Source organism: Callithrix jacchus, chromosome 7 (genome assembly GCF_049354715.1).
Source record: "Callithrix jacchus isolate 240 chromosome 7, calJac240_pri, whole genome shotgun sequence".
NCBI classification, from domain to species: Eukaryota; Metazoa; Chordata; class Mammalia; order Primates; family Cebidae; genus Callithrix; species Callithrix jacchus.
Genome location: NC_133508.1, coordinates 29945573 through 29964901, shown reverse-complemented (window position 1 = coordinate 29964901; position 19329 = coordinate 29945573). Strand labels below are relative to the sequence as shown.

The window sequence follows — 19329 nt, the reverse complement described above, 5'->3', positions numbered from 1 at the left end:
TCTGGTGATAACCCGTGGTGGGGACAGAGACAATCGCTACTGTGCAGTTAGAAGAGCTTCAGTTTCAGGGCCTCTGCGCTCACAGCCACCTTCCTGTGTAGGGCCCTGTCCCTGATTTTGCACTTGAAATTTCATATTTTTTTCCAGATTCTCAAGTGGAATATGGTCTGGCCCCAGAAATCCTGGATCCAGCCTTGGTGGATAAGAGGCACATGCCTCTCCAGTGACATCACGTTCTGTGGAAATTTACAGGACCGGAAGTGGGTTCTGAACTCGGTGTAGTGCAAGAGAAGCACCTAAGACCAGCTCTCAGGCTTGGTGCATTTGCAGAGAAAACGGCTTCCTGGGCAGTTGCTGGAGTTTCTGGATCTGAATTGCTGGGATGGCCCCAAAGCAATTCCTGCAGACACCAGACAATGCCCAGAGCCCAGGGGCCTTGAACCAAGCTGGGGGACAAGCCATCTTTTTTTACTATGGTTCATTTTCAGGAAAACTCTAGGGGACATCGTGAGGCTTCCAGCCTCCTTGGTTTATTACTAGATTGGCTATCCCCCTCACAAACACACGTGCTTGATTAATTTTTTTCTTTAAATCAGAGCAACTCCTCCTGGAACTACTACATCAAGGCAAGTAGCAGATAGAGATGGAAGTCATGATCAGCATTCCCAACAAGACTTCCCAGTCCAGCAGCTGCTGTGTCTCAAGCCGGTCACGCCCGCAGCTCCAACATTCCCACCAGTTTCAGGACCCCTTCTGTGTCCTGAAACTTCAAAGCAGAATGCTTCCTTTTCTCAGGACTGTCAGAACTCACTGGATTCCCTTTAAAGTCCCCTAGAATCCCATTCCCCCACATACTGCTTCTAAGATAAAACAGAGTGTTCCATTCTTTTGCTGTAAAGCATGCTGGACAAGAAAATCCAACTGAAGGCTTCCTGGCTGTAATTTATTTGTGCCGTTTTTCAATCCCTTTGAGAATTTTTTTTTTTTTTAAAAGCACAGGCATTGCCGAACAGTGGACACAGCCTCACTGTCAGAGTGCGATGTGTGTGCAGGGTAACCGTGCCCAGGAGACAGGCTGCTTGCAGATAAGCCAAGACAACACCCCATAAAACAAGAGGGATCCCCAATAAAAGGGCAGGCTTTGAAAGAGAAACCCTGAGGCCAAGTCCACTTGGTGGGAAACAGATGTGCCTATGATCTAAGATGAGATTTGTGAGCCTGACTTTCTCCCCCCGCAGTTGCTGGCCACATTCAAGGTAAGGCCCATGTGGAGCCAGACAGCTTTGGGCTCCCTGCAAGGGATGGTTGTTCAGTCCAGCTTTCAGTCATCGCTGGGTTGATCAGAAATTCCCTGCACTTGTGACACTAATACAAATGTTCTTCATTTAAAGAAAAAACTAAACAGGGAACATGGAAGTGACCTCGGAGCCAGAACTTTCAGAGAACTTTAGGATAAAGTATCTTAAAAATGGGTCCTCCTCTGCTTTTGAGAAAAAGGAATTGATAATGCTCTCTTTATCGTTCAAGTTCTCTCCTTACAGAAAAGTACAAGGTTTATTGTCTGACTTCTTCCCACACCCATCTATCTCCTGTCCACTCCTTATCTAAGCAATGGGCCGCATTCATCTGTCAGCTGCTGTCAGGCCGCTAAGAGATGTGGGCTTCTTACTAAGTCAGTCCCAGAGGGTGTGCGACCACCCAGCACACTGGTGAATGCTTGCCACTGCTGGCAGATGTGGCTGTATTTGAAAAGCTTCATTCTGGTTCATGTTGTCTTTATGTTAGATTTTTTTTTCTTTTTCTTTCTTTTTTTTTTTTAGAGACAAGGTTTTACTCTGTCACCTAAACTGAAGTCCAGTGGCACAATCATAGCTCACTGCCACTTTGAACTCCTAGGCTCCATCAATCCTCCTGCCTCAGCCTCCCAAGTAGCCGGGACCACAGGCATGAACCATGGCACCCAGTTAATTTTTTGTAGAGATGGGATCTCACTGTGTTGCCCAGGCTGGCCTTGAACTTCTGAGCTCCAGCAATCCTCCCATGTCAGCCAAAGTGCTAGGATTACAGGCAAGAGACACTGCATCTGGCCCAGATTATCTTTTGGTAAGAATGCTAACACTCTCCTTGTTCTCTCCTGCTACTGCATTGCTGAGATAAAATCTGGGTCTCCATCTCATCCCCATCCATGAGACAATAACCTGTATGCTGGATCTGCTGAAGTGTCTAGGGCAAAGCTCTAAGTACTTCCTGCCCCTTGCTCAGCAATTGCGCTGCTTATAGCAGAAGAATATAGAGTGTCTACAGAGCATCACCCAGTCTCTTCTCTGGAGAGAATCTCAGGATGTGAGTCCCGGAAGAGATCGCTGAGCCCCCAGATGCGCGCCACCCTCATTATACAATGGGAAAGAGTAAGCGCCAAATTGTCTTGCTCAAGGCCAGCCAGCTCATTAATTGAAGACAGAAGATGATGTGGAAATCCAGCAATGTTGCCATTTCCCGATGGCTTCAGGCAAAGATTTTATGAGGAAGACATTGGAGACCATGATTGAAGTTTGGGACTGGGCATTATGTATGAATTGAGTTTTCCCAGAATTCGACAGGGTGGAAAACTTGACAGGGGACTATGGGTAAGCAAGAAATACCAATAATAAAATAATTTCCATATTTGGAATGCAAGAGGCTTTATAAGGGGATCAGAGAACATCCTCCATTCTAGAGCTGTGGGGTGAAGTGAAGCCAGCACTGTGTAGGAGGCTTTGGAGTTGGGGGGTGGACACAGGTGTTATCTCTCAGGTCCAAGATGATGGACATAAAGAGACTCACACTTTGTGTCTTAAAATGTAATCAACAGGCCTAGTAGAAGAAAGCGGGGCTCCTGGAAGGAATGGCTACTTCCTAGTCCAGGGCATTCCTGCAGTGACGGTGAATAAGGAGGAAAGGCTGCTTCATGGTAGCCTGTGGCTTTCCCCATCTTGTCTCCTGTCCCACCTTGTGAACAGCCGAGGTGACAGGAGTCCCATCTTAATTAAGGCTGGAATGCTTATTCACAGTACCTGGCCTCCTCTTTGACTTCTGGGGAACCCCATAGCGTGGGTGAGTGGGGCCAGAAACCAAAGGCATGTGGTGACACCAGAATCAGCTCAGACCCTTTCTGTGGCATCATCAGATAGGGCCGCTCAGGTCCCCTCTTCTGTAATCCTGGCACCCTGCAGCAAGGCTGCTTGAAGCCAAAGGAAGCTCTCTAGACACCCACAGAGGAAATGCATCAAGTCTCGAAGCCGGGTGGGTCACTGTCCTAATTCTGGGTATGGTGTCTTCATTTCAGTCAGAACTCCTCTCCTCCCTAGCTGATCGAGAATGGATCATTCCTTAAGGTCAAGCTCAAGTTCTTCCCATCCTGGTTCCTGGACCCTTTGCTGATAAGCCAGCCACAGGCATCTGCCATCCTTCAGCCACTACAACAAACACTGTCTCTCTGAAGTGCATTGGCCTCTAGCCTAAGCTACCTGAAACTTTATTTACTTATTTATTTATTGTTTTTCTTTCTTTTTTTTTGCTGATCCCATTCCTCCACTTAAACTGGAGTTCCCTGAGGACCGGGACTTGAGGCCCGCAATTCCTAATATATCTTATGTTAATACCTAGCAATGCTGTGAAAGGTCCTTGGGGACGATTCGTCAATGACAACGAAGCCATCTGTCCCATGGTTCCTGCGTCTTGCAAGAGGAAGCTCCTGAAACAGGTTTGTAAAGTCTCTGTCTCTCCCTAGAACATTAGCACTTGCAAGGCAAAGAAGGCTTTTTATAGATGATGTGGCATCTGTGAGAAGAGCCTCGCCTTGGTGGCAGCACTGTTTGGGGCTGGTGAGTGGGGCTGGGCTACGGGAGGAATAGGAAGCGCTTTGACTCTGCCGCAGGTCCTGAAATTCCTCTTGTCCTTCTTGCCTGTGGTTAGGAGAAGTCATTTACAGCCACGCCAGGCCACCTCCCTCTGGCTTCCAATTGGAACATGCAGGCCGACTGTTCCCAGGGGGAACCGGGATCTCCATTGGGGCTGTCAGGGCAAGACTTTTGTTCCTTTAAGAAACCGTGGGGTGGATCTCAATCCCGCTGACATTTGTCAGGAAAACGTTTCATACAAAGTCCCAGTCGAGCAGGAATGCCGGCTGGACTCGAGCCACACTGAAAACACAGTCATCTGCACACAGCCCTCATGTTGTCCTTGTCCTGAGAACTCACGGGCCAGTCACAGGCTGGGCTGAGGAGACCAGGCGCTGAGAGAACGGGCTGGGCAGGTCACCGGTGGCCTCTGGCCTTGAAGGATGGCCTAAGTGGGTGCTCCGGTTTGGGAGTAAAAAACTCTGAGATGTCCCCAGAACAGCTAGATTAAAATTATGTGGATTTGTGGGTATGTAGTGAGCCCAGCGCTGTGTTAGGTGACACAACTAAAAAAACACAGATTAGTGCCAGGATAAGTATTTATGTGGCAGGGTTCCTTCGAGCATTCCTATGGGAAGAGACAGATGTAACCAAACATGTGCACACAAGGCTTGTGGAGTGTGTGAAGTCCACTGGGAGAGTGCACTAAGACAGCAGTGTGTGTGGCGGGGGACCCGGGGATGGCGTGAAATGTATAGGAGAAAATAGAGGCACTGGGTCCTGTAAGAAGGTTTAGCCAGCTGGGAACAGATGTGAGACCAGTAGCAGTTAGGACGAGGAAGGCAGATTATCTTCATAATGGGGCCTTGAATGCCGAGCAAAGGAGTGTGGTTTTTAGTCCCACAACCAAGAATGAACCACTGGAGGTTTTGGCAAGCGGGATGGAATGACAAGATTGGGGTTTTGGAGAGCTGACCCCAGTGGAGGGGCCCGAGTTTCACAGCAGAGGGTGAGGGGGCTGCTGCCATGGTTGAATCAGGACATCTCCTTAAGGAGAGCAGAGACAAGCTGCCGGCCAAGAGGAGGCTTAGCAAGGAAGAGGCACAGTGGGGGATTCATCTCGTAGTGGCACTTCCTGCCTGGTGAATGTGTTTGCTCCTCATTCCAGGCAACTACACACTCCCCCGCCAAATTAATGATCAGAATAATGGCTGTAACAAAGCGTCACTTTAGTCTTGCTACTCTTCCATCGAAATCTGCTCCACCCCCGTCTTCTCCACTGCCGCTGTAGAAAGCTCATAGACTTCAGCTTGCCTTCAAGGCCCACGCAACAAAGCCAATGCTTTGATAAAGCAGCAGAACTCTTGCTTCAAAGGAGATCCCACACAGAAACCTGAGATGCACAGCAGATCGCAGGAGAGCCACTATGCTGCCTCTATACACGGGCTGGCGATCCTCCCACTCCAGTCAACCCACACTGCACACTTTGGTCTCCAGTCCTTCACCCACCCTACCCCAGCCCCACCTGAGTAGTCTTAGAGATCATTCAGGAAAACTCCATGGCCCTATGGAGCACAGTTTGAACCGTTTCCCGATGGGGTCAGTTTCAGTCCGCCTTCTCTCCTGCTATTCTTCATGCCCATCAGGGCTCTCGACCCTCCACTCCAAACACACCTTGAACCCTGGCCTCCTGTTGCTATTACTTGTCCTGTAACCCTGATATAATGTTCTGACAGCATCTCAAGGACTTCCAAATGCCACTGGTCACCTGACCAGCCCATGCCTCTCCCCTGCCCAAGTATAGCAGCAGCAACCATGATTTATTGAATACTTAATCTATCCATTTTATAGAGTTCATCTCATTGAATCCTCAGATCAACACGCCCAGATAAGCATTATTATTTTCTCTCTTTACAGGGCAAGAACCTAAGTATCCAGAAGTTAAGTAACACACTCCTGGTCACCCAGCTAGGGAGCTGCTCAACCCAGGCAGTCTGACTTGAGAAGCCTCACTCTCCGTTCTCTTTATAGCCTCCCCAAACACATACACGTAGTTGCCTGATGGATTCATGAACTTTATGACTGAGGGAATGTGGGTAATGAAAGAGAACCTTCACGTGTTCAGCCTGCACATGTATTGCATTCTTAGTATGCGACTAGCCCTGGGCCAGGCCCCGTGGAGATGGTGGTTGAGAGAGGTGGACACTACCCCTGCTCCTTTGGAGCTTGAAGTCCAGGAAAACAGGGCAAAGATGACTCTGTGTTTGCCAGTGTGAGTGATTCGGAGATTAAACCAAAGCGCCATGGAGAGAGGTCGGGAGAGGGAGTGAACTTGGAGGTAGGGAGATGATCTTGGCAGGTGGTCTGCGGAGCTTCAGGTTCCAGGTTGGAGCAAACATAACAAATGGGATTGTTCAGAAGTGGGTGGAAACACTGGCTGGGAACTGAGAGAGAGACAGTGTGGGAGGTGTGGACTGGGAACTGCATAAATAATGCTGACAGCTGAAGACAGGAGAATAAGCCAAGATTAACATGGAGAAAATTCAGTCTAGAGACAAGAGCCAAGCCTTGGAGAACACCCCAGAGAGAAGGGACACCTCTCGAGAGAGGACACGGCCAAAGGGAGGGAAGGAGGCCAAGGCACTGGGGGGTCTGAAAGAGAGAAGGCGGTACCAGCGCCAGGGGTCTTGGGGAGAGCAACCAGAAAGAACCCTGGAGAAGTTTCTTCGGTTGGTTTAAAGGAAGTTCTTGTGATTTCTAAGAGCACTGTTTCAGTGAAGGGGTGAGGGCAAGTGACAGATTTTAGGAGATTTGGGGAGAAAATGGGTGACGAGGAAAAGCCATTTACTAAATACACTTCACATGGAAAAGCTGACACAACTAGGGAGCAGGAATGGGCAGTTAATGGGGAAAAAAACGCTGAACAAAACCAGTTTTATGGATGACGTGACCCAGCCCAAATATGAAGACGTTCAAATGCGACAGTCTTTGGACTTAAAATAGAGTGGTCAAGCCAAGCCAGCTGAAAGGGGACCCCAGAGTTGACCTCCTTGAATCCCAGAATGACCTCCCTGAATCCACCGCAAATGGATGGTGGTCTCGTCTCTGTTTCCTGTTTGGGATCACGACTTCATTTGGTTCAGCGGATTCTTTCTTCTTTTTATAATTAAAATGTTTGAAATAAAATAAACTATCCGGCTAATCCCCCAAATATAATTTTTTCCTTGGGGAAACGTTTACATTCTTAGGACCCCAAAAGCTAAGCCAATAAAAGCAGCAGCAGCAACCATTTTTCACTGTTATCAGCAAAGAAGCAAAAGGAAATGAAAGCCTCAAAGAATTTCGATGTTTCGAGGGAGAGAAAAATGACTTTTTTGCCTTTGGATTTTTATCTTTTCTGCCACCATAATTTAGACAGACAGAGAACAGGCCTGGCAGTAAAGCCAGTCTCCGTAAGGCCAAATAGCTGATTTCCCGGAGGACGTGAAGAAAAGACTGTCAAGAGTATCTTTGTAAAAGCACAGCAAGCTCAAATCTGAGATCACAGACGATCATAGGAAGGAACTGTTTCTTGTTGAAAGCAATTGTTAAATTCAGCACCAGAACGCATTAATCTGTGAATCATAGAGATACCGTTCTTCCTAGAAAACTCATCACCTACTGACCTCTGGTGCAATTCAAGCACAGATACTAAAGCAAAGGGCAAATCAGAAGCAGTGAAGTGAGAAAAGCCTCAGGTCACAGCCACCCCCAGGAGAGGCCAGGCAACCGGTCATGCAGGCTTGAGAAAGAGGAAATGGAGAAAAGATAGGAATCACAGAAGTAACTACTGGCTCTTGGTGTTTAGAACAAGACAAGAAGGAATGGTTTAAACACAGAAGGACTTCCGTTTGAGAATAAGAAAGAACTGTTGACCAATTGCATGAAGTGTGTTTTTAGGGATCATTGAGATCATTTAGTTCAAATACTACCTCCTCCTACATGAGCTTCAGCAAGTTACTTAACCTTTCTGTGTCTCTGGGTTGGCTCACGCCTAAATCCCAGCATTCTGAGAGGCAGAGGCGGGATGATCACTTGAGCCTAGGCGTTCCAGTCCAGCCTGGGCAACATAGTGAGATCCCATCTCTACCAAAATTACAGCAGGCACAGTGGTGCAAGCCTATGGTTCCAGCTACGCGGGAGGCTGAGGTGGGAGGATTGCTTGAGCCTGGGAAGTGGAGGATGCAGTGAGCTTTGATGGGGCTACTGCACTCCAGCCTGGTGACACAGCAAGATAGCGAGATACCTTGTGGTCAGTATTGTCAATCCAGGCAAACATCTCGCTATTTACATAATAAATATTTACATAATAAATAATCTAAATAAACCTATACAAAGTTTAGTAGATAGAGAAGAGAACAGACTACATGTTATTCAGGCCGTTCTTCCCAGAGTGTTCCTTTCCAGTATCCAGGGACAGTAATTTCAGGTCAGGGTGACCAACTGTCCCATTTGCCTGGGACGGGGGACTTTCCCAGAATGTGGAATTTTCAGAGTTGAAACCAGGACAGTCCTAGGAAAACCAGGATGGTTGGCCACTCTAATTAAGGATGACAATGTCTGGTACTTGGATCATAGCTCTTCTGTGTTGCTGGGTTTTTGTTTAAGAGACAGGTATTACTCTGTAGCCCAGGCTGGAGTGCAGTGGTGCAGTCATAGCTCACTGCAGCCTCCAACTCCTAAGCTCAATTGATCCTCCCACCCCAGCCTCCTGAGTAGCTGAGACCACAGGCATGCACCGCCACACTCAGTAGAGAAAGGGTCTTGCTATATTACCCAGGCTGGTCTTGAACTCCTGGCTTCAAGTGATCCTACCGCCTCCTCCTGCCGTGCTAGGATTACATGGACCTGGCCCTGTGTTGCTGACTTTAAAAGGCAGACAAACTGAGGTAGGGAGGAGCCAGAGGAAGTAGAGAACTGCCAGATCTGTGCAGGGAGGGGACTGAGAGAGCACGTGGCAGGGCCTGGATTTCCCTCCTGAAGTCTTCTCTCCTATAATGCACAGGTCAAGGCCCACAATATGCCCGGCCTGGTGCTTTGTTTATAGGTGCTCAATCAATGCTAGGGCTCAAATTCAACTGAAGTGACTTAGGGGAAAGTGTTCCTCAGCCTCTCCCAGCTGCTTTTGCTTCATCTTCCCTTGAATACTTATTTGGGTGCACATCTTCTAATCTATCCCTAATTCTACTCTCTCTTCAGGGCTGAGCTGTGTGTCCTGGAGGCTGGGTCCCTAAAAATGGAAAAGCACAGTCCTCTTCTACAGAGCCTGATGCTCTTCACCTGGCTGCCCAAATACTGAGCTAAGTTACGTCCCACCCAGGATCCTACTCTGGGAAATGTTCTCATTGGGGCTCCCCTTTCCTGAGAGGAGACTGTGACCAGCATCTGGGCTGTTTTCTTCTTAACATTATCACCTATTTCACATCTCAGCCACCTCAAGGACCCAGGGTGCTAGACTTACAGCACTGGGATTTTAGACAGAATAGTCATCTTCGCCCATGAGGGTCTTGTGATCTAGTTGGTCAAACACATAGGTAAGTCAGGAAATAGAGTCTTGTTGACTTTCTTTTGGAGGCTTTAGAATTGATTTTCAAATTCAAGTAAAAATAAACAAGCAAACCCACTCCCAGAACTCAGCTGGGAGACCAAAATTAAACCAAAATAATTTAGGACTCTGAAAATTATCTCCCACTTCCTACCTCTGGCTCTCCTTCTTCACTTTCTGGGAAAGAGAAGCAAACAATCAAAGAAGTCGATTCTCTAACTCTGATTTATTTACCCTAAATCTATAGGTGGATCACTTTTCTTTTCTGGGGCTGAGTTATTTATGGGTAAATACAAATAGTAATAACATTACCAACCAAATAAATTATGTTAGTTATGTGCCAGGTACCATTCTGTTCACTTTGTTTATATCAATTTACTTAATTTTCACAATAACATTGTGAGGTACATGCTATCATGATCTTCATTTTACAGATGAAAAACTCAGGGTCCAGAGAATTGAAATAATTTGCTCCAGGTTACATAGCTGGCTAGTAAGAGAGCTGAGATTCAATCCAATCTGGCTTCAGAATGCATGAACTTAACTATTAACTTAATGTTGGATGGATGGATGAATGGATGGACTGGTGAATGAATGGAGGATGGTGGATGAATAGATGGATGGATGGTGACTGGATGGTGGATGGTGGATGATGGATGGTGGATAAATGGATGAATTTATGGATTCATGGGTGAATGGTGGGTGGAGATGGATGGATGGTAGATGGATGGATGGACGGATGGTGGATAGGTGGTAGATGGATAGATGGATGAATGAATGAATGGATGAATGAGTGGTAGATGAATTGATAAATGGATAGATGGGTGGTGGATGAATGATAATAGATTAATGGATGAATGGTAGATGGGTTGATGGATGGTGGTAGATGGATACGGATGAATGGGTGATGAATGGATGAATGCATAGTAGATGAATGGATGGATGGTAGATGGGTGGATAAATGAATGGATGGGTGGCGAATGAATAGATGGATGTATGGGTGGTAGATGGATGGGTGGTGAATGGATGAATGGATGGGTGGTGAATGGATGGATGATAGATGGGAAGATAGATGGTGAATGGATGAATGATGGACAGATGGATGGATGGGTGATGGATGAATGGATGGTAGATGGATGGATGGATGGTAGACGGGTGGATGGATGGTAGATGGATGAATGATGAACAGATGGATAAATGGGCGGATAGTAGATGGATGGATGAATGGAAGGATGGGTGGTAGATGGTAACTGGGTAGATAGATGGTGGTTGGATAGGTGGTGGATGGATGTGGATGGTAGAAGAATGGATTGATGGGAGATAGGTAGATGGATAATGAATAGATGTATGAATGGGTGGTGGGTGAATGGTGGATGGATGGATGGATGGATGGATGGATGGATGGATGGATGGTGGATAGTGGATAGCTAGATGGGGGATGGATGAGTGGCGGATGGATGCACGGACAGTAGATGGTCAGATGAAGACAATGGACCCAGCAGTTTCTCAGATACCTCTCTGAGGTAGATATGGCAGTAACATTTAAGATGCATGCTATTAACATAAATTGTGGTGGTTGTTCTTCAAAATTAAATAGAGGGGTATCCACTAGGAGAAAAACAGACTCTGAGCCTCAAGGACCCATTTAAATATCTGTGGAATGAAGCAATAAAGCTATGTTTCTCCAAAATGAATGAATCTGTGAAAAGTTCCTTGAGAATCTTGGATTAAAATTTCTCTTTTAGAGCCAAGACTAACATATATCTTACATAAAAGTGAAAATAATATTTTCAGTTCCCCCTCCCCAAATAGATTACTATATCCAGTCAACAAAATCTTATTTTAAACCTCCAAAGAATTACATGAGCTCTCCTTAAATTTTATTCTTTAATTAAGAGACCAGTTTGAGGTTAGCCAGATGTGAGGCTTTGACATAGCAGTTGCCAAAGCTCAGTGACAGGCCTGGTTTCCATCTCTGTGATGTTAATCTTTTGACAGCCAAACATTTTCTTTAATAGAAGCATTTCATGTGCCTTATTTTTAGCAGATGCCTAATAACTGCTTGGGGAAGAAAAGAAGGAAAATCCAATGAATCTAAAGAATCAAGTTAGACTGAGTGCCCAACACCAAATGCTCTCACACAAAAAGAACCATTGTCTTCTATAAATTGACCCCTGGTAAGATTAAGAAAGACTTGGGGTTTTCTTGTGATTTTGTTTAGGAGATGATTAAGTCTTATTTTCTTTTTAGTTGTTCAATTGGTAGGTCTAATTAATGCCTTTCACATTTTCCATGAGATCTGGAATTTAAATGTGCCTATGTGAATTTCGTTCTTATGCCTCCACTTTAGTTAGTTCATGCTGTTGGGAATTTTGCAGAGTGAAAAGCACTGGATAGGACGTTGGTCTATTATTTGAGCTCTGCTATTCTGAGCCATGAAACTCTATGCAAGATACTGAACTCATCTCAGTTTCTCAGCCTCATCTCCGTTACCTGTAAAATGGGGATAATTCTATCCACCTTTCCATCTAGGCATTGTAAAGAATGCATTATGACCAAAGCTAACGGCAAGTGTAGCACTCAACATAGTTGAAGAAACAAGAAGAAAAGTTACCCTGTTAAGTAGAAGAAATAATGATAAAGTAACATTTGCATTATTATACAAACATGGCTTTGAATGTCCAAAGTTAGTTTATAACCAAACTTCCTGTACTTAACCAATCTCTCTGATATTATCGATGAGGCAGTCAACAGAATAACTTATCCTCATGTAAATAATAAGACCAAAGCGGGGCTAGAGAGTTTGTCTAAGGGGCGGACTCAGAGACCTTTGAGACCCTTTTGCATGGGGACACCAAGATTCCAAGTTTATTAATGAGTTTTCCCAGATCTGGGAATTCCTCATAATTTTTCAGAACCCTACCTCCCCCTTTGGTATTTGGTCTTTTTAGCATTATTAATAATATAAATAATGCTATAAAAATATAAGTTTCCAGTAATAGAAATGCTAGATTGGTATTAGTGGTCTTTTCTCAAGTTCAGTTCCTTACAAAATATAAGGAACAAATAATTTACGACAATGAAGGAACTAGGAATTACGGTGTTTGTTTTCATGAGAGTTGAGAGCAGTAAAGAATCCATAAGCTTTGCAATGAAAATGATGGCTCACACCTGTAATTCCAGCACATTGGGAGCCCAAAGTGGGAGGATCATTTGAGGCCAGGAGTTTGGGAAACATAGTGAGATTCTATCTCTACAAAAAAAAAAAAAAAAATTTAAGTAGCTTTAAAAAAATAAGCTACTTTTGGGGAACATGAATGAAGCTGGAGGCCATTATCCTTAGCAAGCTAATGCAGAAACAGAAAACCAAATCCCACATGTTCTCATTTATAAGTGGGAGCTAAATGATGAGAACTCACACACACAAAGAAGAGAACAGCAGGTACTGGGCGCCTATTTGAGGGTGAAGGGTGGGAGGAGGGAGAGGAGCAGAAAAAAATAACTACTGGGTACTAAGCTTAGTACCTGTACCTGGGAAATGAGATAATCTGTATAACAAGCCCCACGGACACAAGTTTACCTATATAACAAACCTTCACATGTACCCTGAACCTAAAATAAAAGTTGAAAATAAAACAAATAAATACATAAATTATTAAAATGAAATAAAGTGAAAAGGGAGGTTGCTGCTTTGAAAAACTATCATGATGACCTTGAAATCCAAGTTCAGATTTAGAATTCTCACACTGGAATATGGTCGTGTGGGGAGAGCGGCCCTGCTGCAGGCCTTTGTTCCATAGTTGACCCCTTCTTCCTTTCATTCCTTCCATGCTGCCGGGGACTCATTCTCACCCACGTGGATATCCCAGCACATGCATCCAAACTCCAGTCACCTGCACACCCAGAAGTGTGATCCAGAAAGCGGACAGCTATGTCCCCTTAGCTCTGGGGACACCTTGTCCCAGCGGGAGGCACAAAACTGGATAAAGAATCTGGGCACGGTGGCTCATAGCTGTGATTCCGGCACTCTGGGAGGCCAAGGCAGGTGGATCATTCGAGGTCAAGAATTGGAGACCAGCCTGGCCAACATGGTGAAACCCCATCTCTACTAAAAATACAAAAATTAGCTGGGCGTGGTGGCGGCCACCTGTAATCCCAACTACTCAGGAAGCTGAGGCAGGAATATCGCTTGAACCTGGGAGGTGGAGGCTGCAGTGAGCTGAGATCACGACACTGCACTTGAGCCTGGGTGACAGAACAAGATTGCCTCTCAAAAACAAAACAGAACAAAACCAAACAAAAACCTGGATAAAATGTCCGAGTTTATTTCCCTAGAGTGAGGGGCTGTAATAGAATTTAGCAAGGTGCAAAGTCTAAGGGAACAGCCCCTTACTTCAGAAAATAGTTGCAAGTTTGGGGTCTTCAAGATCACACTCAGATTCCGTAAATCAGCCAGGCATGGTGGTGTGCACCTGTAGTCCCAGCTACTTGGGAGGCTAAAGTGGGAGGATCACTTGAGCCTGGAAGGTCGAGGCTTTAGTAAGCCATGATTGTACCATTACACTCCAGCCTGGGCAACAGAGCAAAACTCTGTCTCAAATAAAAAACTGTTTTAAAAGAATCCATAAGGTTTGACTCCTCCAGTCCCTTTCCTCCCTGTGATTGAAATTCTCCCCAGAGATGGCTGCATAAATTGCTTAGGTCAAGCATGCTACTTAGAGCAATTATATTTACTTCCTGGGTCCTTCTTCAGACATAGCAGCCTGGCTTTAAAAAGATTGTGACACTCATGAGTGTCACAGTGCTATGCAGGGACTCAAATACCAGCCAGATGATCCCTGACCCCAGAGACCTCTTCCATTCCGAAGACACTTTGTCCACATCCTAATGGCCACAGGCAAGGCCCCAGCCCCTCCTTTAAAGTTTCTTGTTACTTCACTGGGTGTTTACTAATAATGGTTCCTCTGAGTAAGCTCCAGTGTGTCTGTGTCCAGCCCATTCACTCACAGCTCCCCTTGCTCCAGCTAGGATAGTAAAGCATTTGGAATCATGTGAGGCAAGCTGAAGGAGCAAGACAAGAAAGTCTCAGTGGAGACGAGGCTTCTGATTTTCGAGACAAGTGCTCCTATGAAAGCTCTACCAGATTTATTGTTCATGACTTATTATTCCTGACCGGATGAGTATTCATGGCATCCAAGAACTGATCTGGGACCGATGAGTAGATATGGAGGCAGAGTCCTGGCTTGGTATGAGGAAAAACATTCTGTTTAGCACCAGAATGGGCTGCCTCGTGAGAGAGAGAATTGCCCAGCACTCACAGTACGTGCAGGCAGAAGTGGTCTGACCATTTGTTAATAGGGGATCTTGCTTCTAATAGAGAGCTTATCTAAGGGAGACGTCAGAGGCCCTTTCAGATGGGGGCACCAGGATTCCAAGTTTACTAACCAGTTTTCTCAGACCTGGGAATTCCCCATCATTTTTCAGGCCCTATCTCTTCCTTTGGTCTTTGGAAAAAGCCTGCAGTAAAAAACACTTCACATTCCCCAGATATCATTCTCCCCACCCAGTTGAAAAGGTGAAAGTGACATACCTCAACCTGAGAGACTGGATTCTTATCAGCACCGCTCAGGGCAGAAGTGTGTGAAGGCAGTGAAGTCGGAAGTTCACATTCCCGTTTTCTCAGAAGCCCCTGCTCTTACAGAAACTTCTTTCTTCTCTTAGAACAAAGGGGTTTATTGAGCCCGTGACATCTTCATCAATATACAAGAATATATAAAGATTAAATAGGGCCTGGGACATAATAGATGCTCAATAAATCATTGTTGAAAGAATCAACAAATACATTTTAAAAGCAAGAGAAGAAAGAGGACAGCGCTTGACCAAAAAGGCAAATATCTTAGCTGTTCCAGGCCCATCTGTGTGATGGGATGACTGTACTAACGGTGCCTCGTTCTTAGGTTAGTCTGTGGATTGGATAATATAATGAATGTAACATGCTTAGCAGAGTGCTGGCACATATTCAAGGCTTAATAAATGCTGAGGCTGGAGGTGGTGGCTCATGCCTGTAATCCCAGCATTCTAGGAGGCAGAGGCAGGCAGATAGCTTGAGCTCAGGAGTTCAAGACCAGCCTGGGCAACACGGCAAAACTCTGTCTTAACAAAAAAAAATTTTTTTAATTAGCCAGGTTTGGTGGTGGATGTCTGTGGTCCTAGCTACTCAGGAGGCTGAGGTGGGAGGATTGCCTGAGCCCAGGAGGAAGAGGTTGCAGTGAGCTGTGATCACACCACTGCATTCCAGCCTGGGCGATGATGCAAAATACTGACTTAGAAAAAATAAAATTAAAATAAATAAATGCAAATTCTCTTCTCTGTTGTTATAATTGTTATTATTACTGTTGCTTTAAACAATGTGATCTGCAACAGGGTGGACAAGGGGAAAACCTGTTTGGAATTAGAACAGGGCTTCTTCCTGGTTATACCCAACCCCTTTTTTTTGAGACAGAGTTTTGCTCTTGTCACCCAGGATGTAGTGTAATGGCGTGATCTCGGGTCACTGCAACCTCCACCTCCCAGGTTCACTCTCCCGCCTCAGCCTCCTGGGTAGCTGGGATTACAGGCTGCCACCACCACACCCAGCCTGGCTAATTTTTGTATTTTTACTAGACAAGGGGTTTCACCACATTGACCAGGGGCTGGTCTTGAACTCCTGACCTCAGGTAATCCACCTGCCTTGGCCTCCCAAAGTGCTGGTCACCCCTTTTATACATCACATCATATCACATCATCCGGGATTGCCAAACTATTTCATGCTGATTTTAAGGAGAAAAAACCAGCCCCTCACTTGGCAGAGGGGTGCATTTTCTTGCTTCAGAGGGTTGGAGTGCTGAGAGAACCAGGGCCTGGTGCTCATTGCCTTGGTAATTACAGAACCCTCTGTAAGATGGTAGATGTCAGAATTACAGATGGAAATGAGCCTTGGGCTTCAGAGGAAGTTAAGGGCAGTCTGAGAAGATTTTATACAGGGAACGTCTGTCGGAAAATGTCATGGAAGAACGAGATTTCAGTTTTCAAAAGTACTTACCAACAGATGGGAGGATTTGTGAAAACCAAAACATGTATGTTTTTTAAAATCTTGTCGATCCAGGCTGTGTGTGCTGCCAGTCACTTCTGGGGGCGGGGCGGACGGGGCACACTGCTGCCGCGTCTCCCTTCTAGCCTGAGCGTCTACTGACGTCATCTCTGTCGCACCCTTCATGAGAAAGAAAACGGGAACAACACAAGGAAGACGAGACGTCTTTCCCAGTGAGAAATTAGCAAGTGTGCCATTTTAGAGTTAGTGGTAACCTCTTTTCTTTGTTCTTTTAAAAAAATTTTAATTTAAATTTTTTTTTCTTTTGAGACTAAGTCTCGATCTTGTCGCCCAGGCTGGGGTGCAATGGCGTCATTTTGGCTCACTGCAACCTCCATCTTCCAAATTCAAGTGATTCTCTTGTCTCCACCTCCTGAGTAGCCGGCATTACAGGCACTCACTACCACACTGGGCTAATTTTTGTATTTTTAGTAGAGATGGGTTTCACAATGTTGGCCAGGCTGGTCTCAAACTTATGACCTTGGATGATTTGCCCACCTCAGACTCCCAAAGTGCTGGGATTACAGGCATGAGTCACCGCACCCGGCCGTCTTTTCTTTGTTCTAGCAGTTCTAGCAAAGCACCATTCCTCTCTGCAAGCAGGGAAACTCCTAGAGTACTAGGCTAGGTTTGGGAGGTCAGGGTGGGAGGATCACTCAGCGTCAGGAGTTTGAGACCAGTCTGAGCAACAAAGGGAGATCCTCCCCATTTCTCCAAAAAGTAAGAAATTATCTGGGCATGGTGTTGTGCACCTGCAGTCCCAGCTGAAGGAGGGACTGAGGCAGGAGGCAGGAGGATCAATTGAGCCCAGGAGCTCAAGTCCACAGTGAGCCACGACTGCAACACACTCTAGCCTGGGCAAGAGAGCAAGACCCTCTCACTAAATAAGTAAATAAAATAAAATAAAAAGATTTAATGTAGGGTCGAATGATTTATTACCATTTAATTTTAAAAAAAGACAAAGGTTCAAAGAGATTCTATTGTTCAGTATGATTTAGTCACTAAATGTCATGAAGGGCCTATAATCCAGGCCCCTAAGGACCCATGAAACCAAATGCCCTGGTGAGTCAACCTCAAAAATTACCTAGTCATACTAATGAGTATTAAGCACAAAGAAAAATACTTGTTAAAAGCTGCAGACAGTATCAATGTGTCTTATTAGCCAGTTACCACTCAAGCCCTTTAAAAATGTGCAAGTCACGATAGGCTCTTCAAACACGTTTCTGATGTAACTGAGGTCACCAGCCCATTGCACCATAACCAGAAGACAATAACTAATTGCAATTGCCATGTATAGTGTGAAGGTCTTTCCTTGTGGATTCAGGATGGAGCATGGACCGCAATTCTCAGAAGCAACTTCTAGAAAAGTGAACTGTGTTCTTCCCATTCCTCAGATAGAGATAGATCAAGGCGTGCACATAAGTACTTTGCTCATTTTCAGACTGCTATGCAATTAAACTGTATTCCAGGGCAGATCCTGCATGGTCACATTTTTGGGGGCAGGGAGGGGGACAGAGTCTCGCTGTCATCCAGGCTTGAGTGCAGTGGTCCGATCTCTGCTCCCTGCAACCTCCACCTCCTGGGTTCAGGCAATTCTCATTCCTCAGCCTTTCAAGTAGCTGGAATGTCAGGTGTGTGCCACCATGCCTGGCTAGGTAGTCAGCTTTTATTAAGTGTTGGCAGTCATAACATTATTGTTCCAGAAAACGGAAGTTGTCTTTTTTTAACCTCAATTTCCCAAACAGTGCTTCCCAAAAATAACTGCTTCAATAGTCTCCAATTGGTGTGAATGGAATAGTTAATGAAAATTCTATTATGAAGTCCATTGTAATTTGCAATAAGCCTCTTATTTATTCACTCAAGATGACTGCCTTCTGACATCATCATTTTCGTCTTCTAGATGCTGGTTGTAATGCCAGCCATTGTTACAATAGGATATTGCATTTTATACCTGAGATCAGTGACCGGCTGTTATCAGATAGAATCTTGTAGTCCCCCATCATACAAACAGAATATTCTGGTGACTAATAAGCAACTATTCATTAAGTGAAATATAATGGAATACTTAAACAGACCCCAAGATTAAACTCTTATTTGGGGTTTGTCTAATGACTAATGGTAACTACCACCAGTTTGGAGACATTACAACAAAACTCTTCTGCTGACAAAAATATTAACCATAAATGATGAAAAATTTTCAGCTGGGACCAAAAGAACATCTGGAGGGCATTAAAGAGGGAGAATTTTCCCGCTATTGCCTGATTGCCAAGGCTGGAACCACCCACCCAGAAATTGCGGCCCTCATGCTAACTCAAATGTTTATGTTTCATTAAAAATGATTTCAAGGGTTTACATCTTGCACTTCATGGCCCAATTCCCATGCATACAGCTTTTCATCTCACTGGGCATGTACTGGAGCAGCGAGCATTCCTCACCTCTTGGTTTCAGCAGGAGGAGCTTCTTGCGGAATAATTCCAGGTTTTTTTTTTCATATCTAGAGTCTCATCAAGAATCTGCAGGCCCTGCCATCCTAAGACAAATGAAAAGAAAACTAGGATGCAAGGCCCAATAATAAAAATATTAGAATTTTAAAAATACTCTTCTAGGGGTTGCTTTGAAATACCTAGTAAAGCTATAATATATCATGAAATTGATGAATGAAAAGTTATATAATTTCAGCTGTGTATTGCTTTTTGCTGCTATAACAAATCACCACAACCTGTGTGGCTTAAAATAAG

At 45.0% G+C, this 19329-nt stretch overlaps 1 long non-coding RNA gene across 1 annotated transcript in view; it reads right to left on the bottom strand.

Moving 5' to 3' along the window:
- LOC103794158 (uncharacterized) overlaps positions 1-19121 on the bottom strand; it is a 38375-nt gene extending 19254 nt beyond the window's left edge. Inside the window, exons 1-3 of the long non-coding RNA XR_004745555.3 lie at positions 19027-19121; positions 16544-16711; positions 15053-15212 (exon numbers count right to left, since the gene is read on the bottom strand). This is a non-coding gene — a long non-coding RNA (uncharacterized LOC103794158). The remainder of the gene's footprint in view (positions 1-15052; positions 15213-16543; positions 16712-19026) is intronic.
- Positions 19122-19329: the final 208 nt, after the last annotated feature.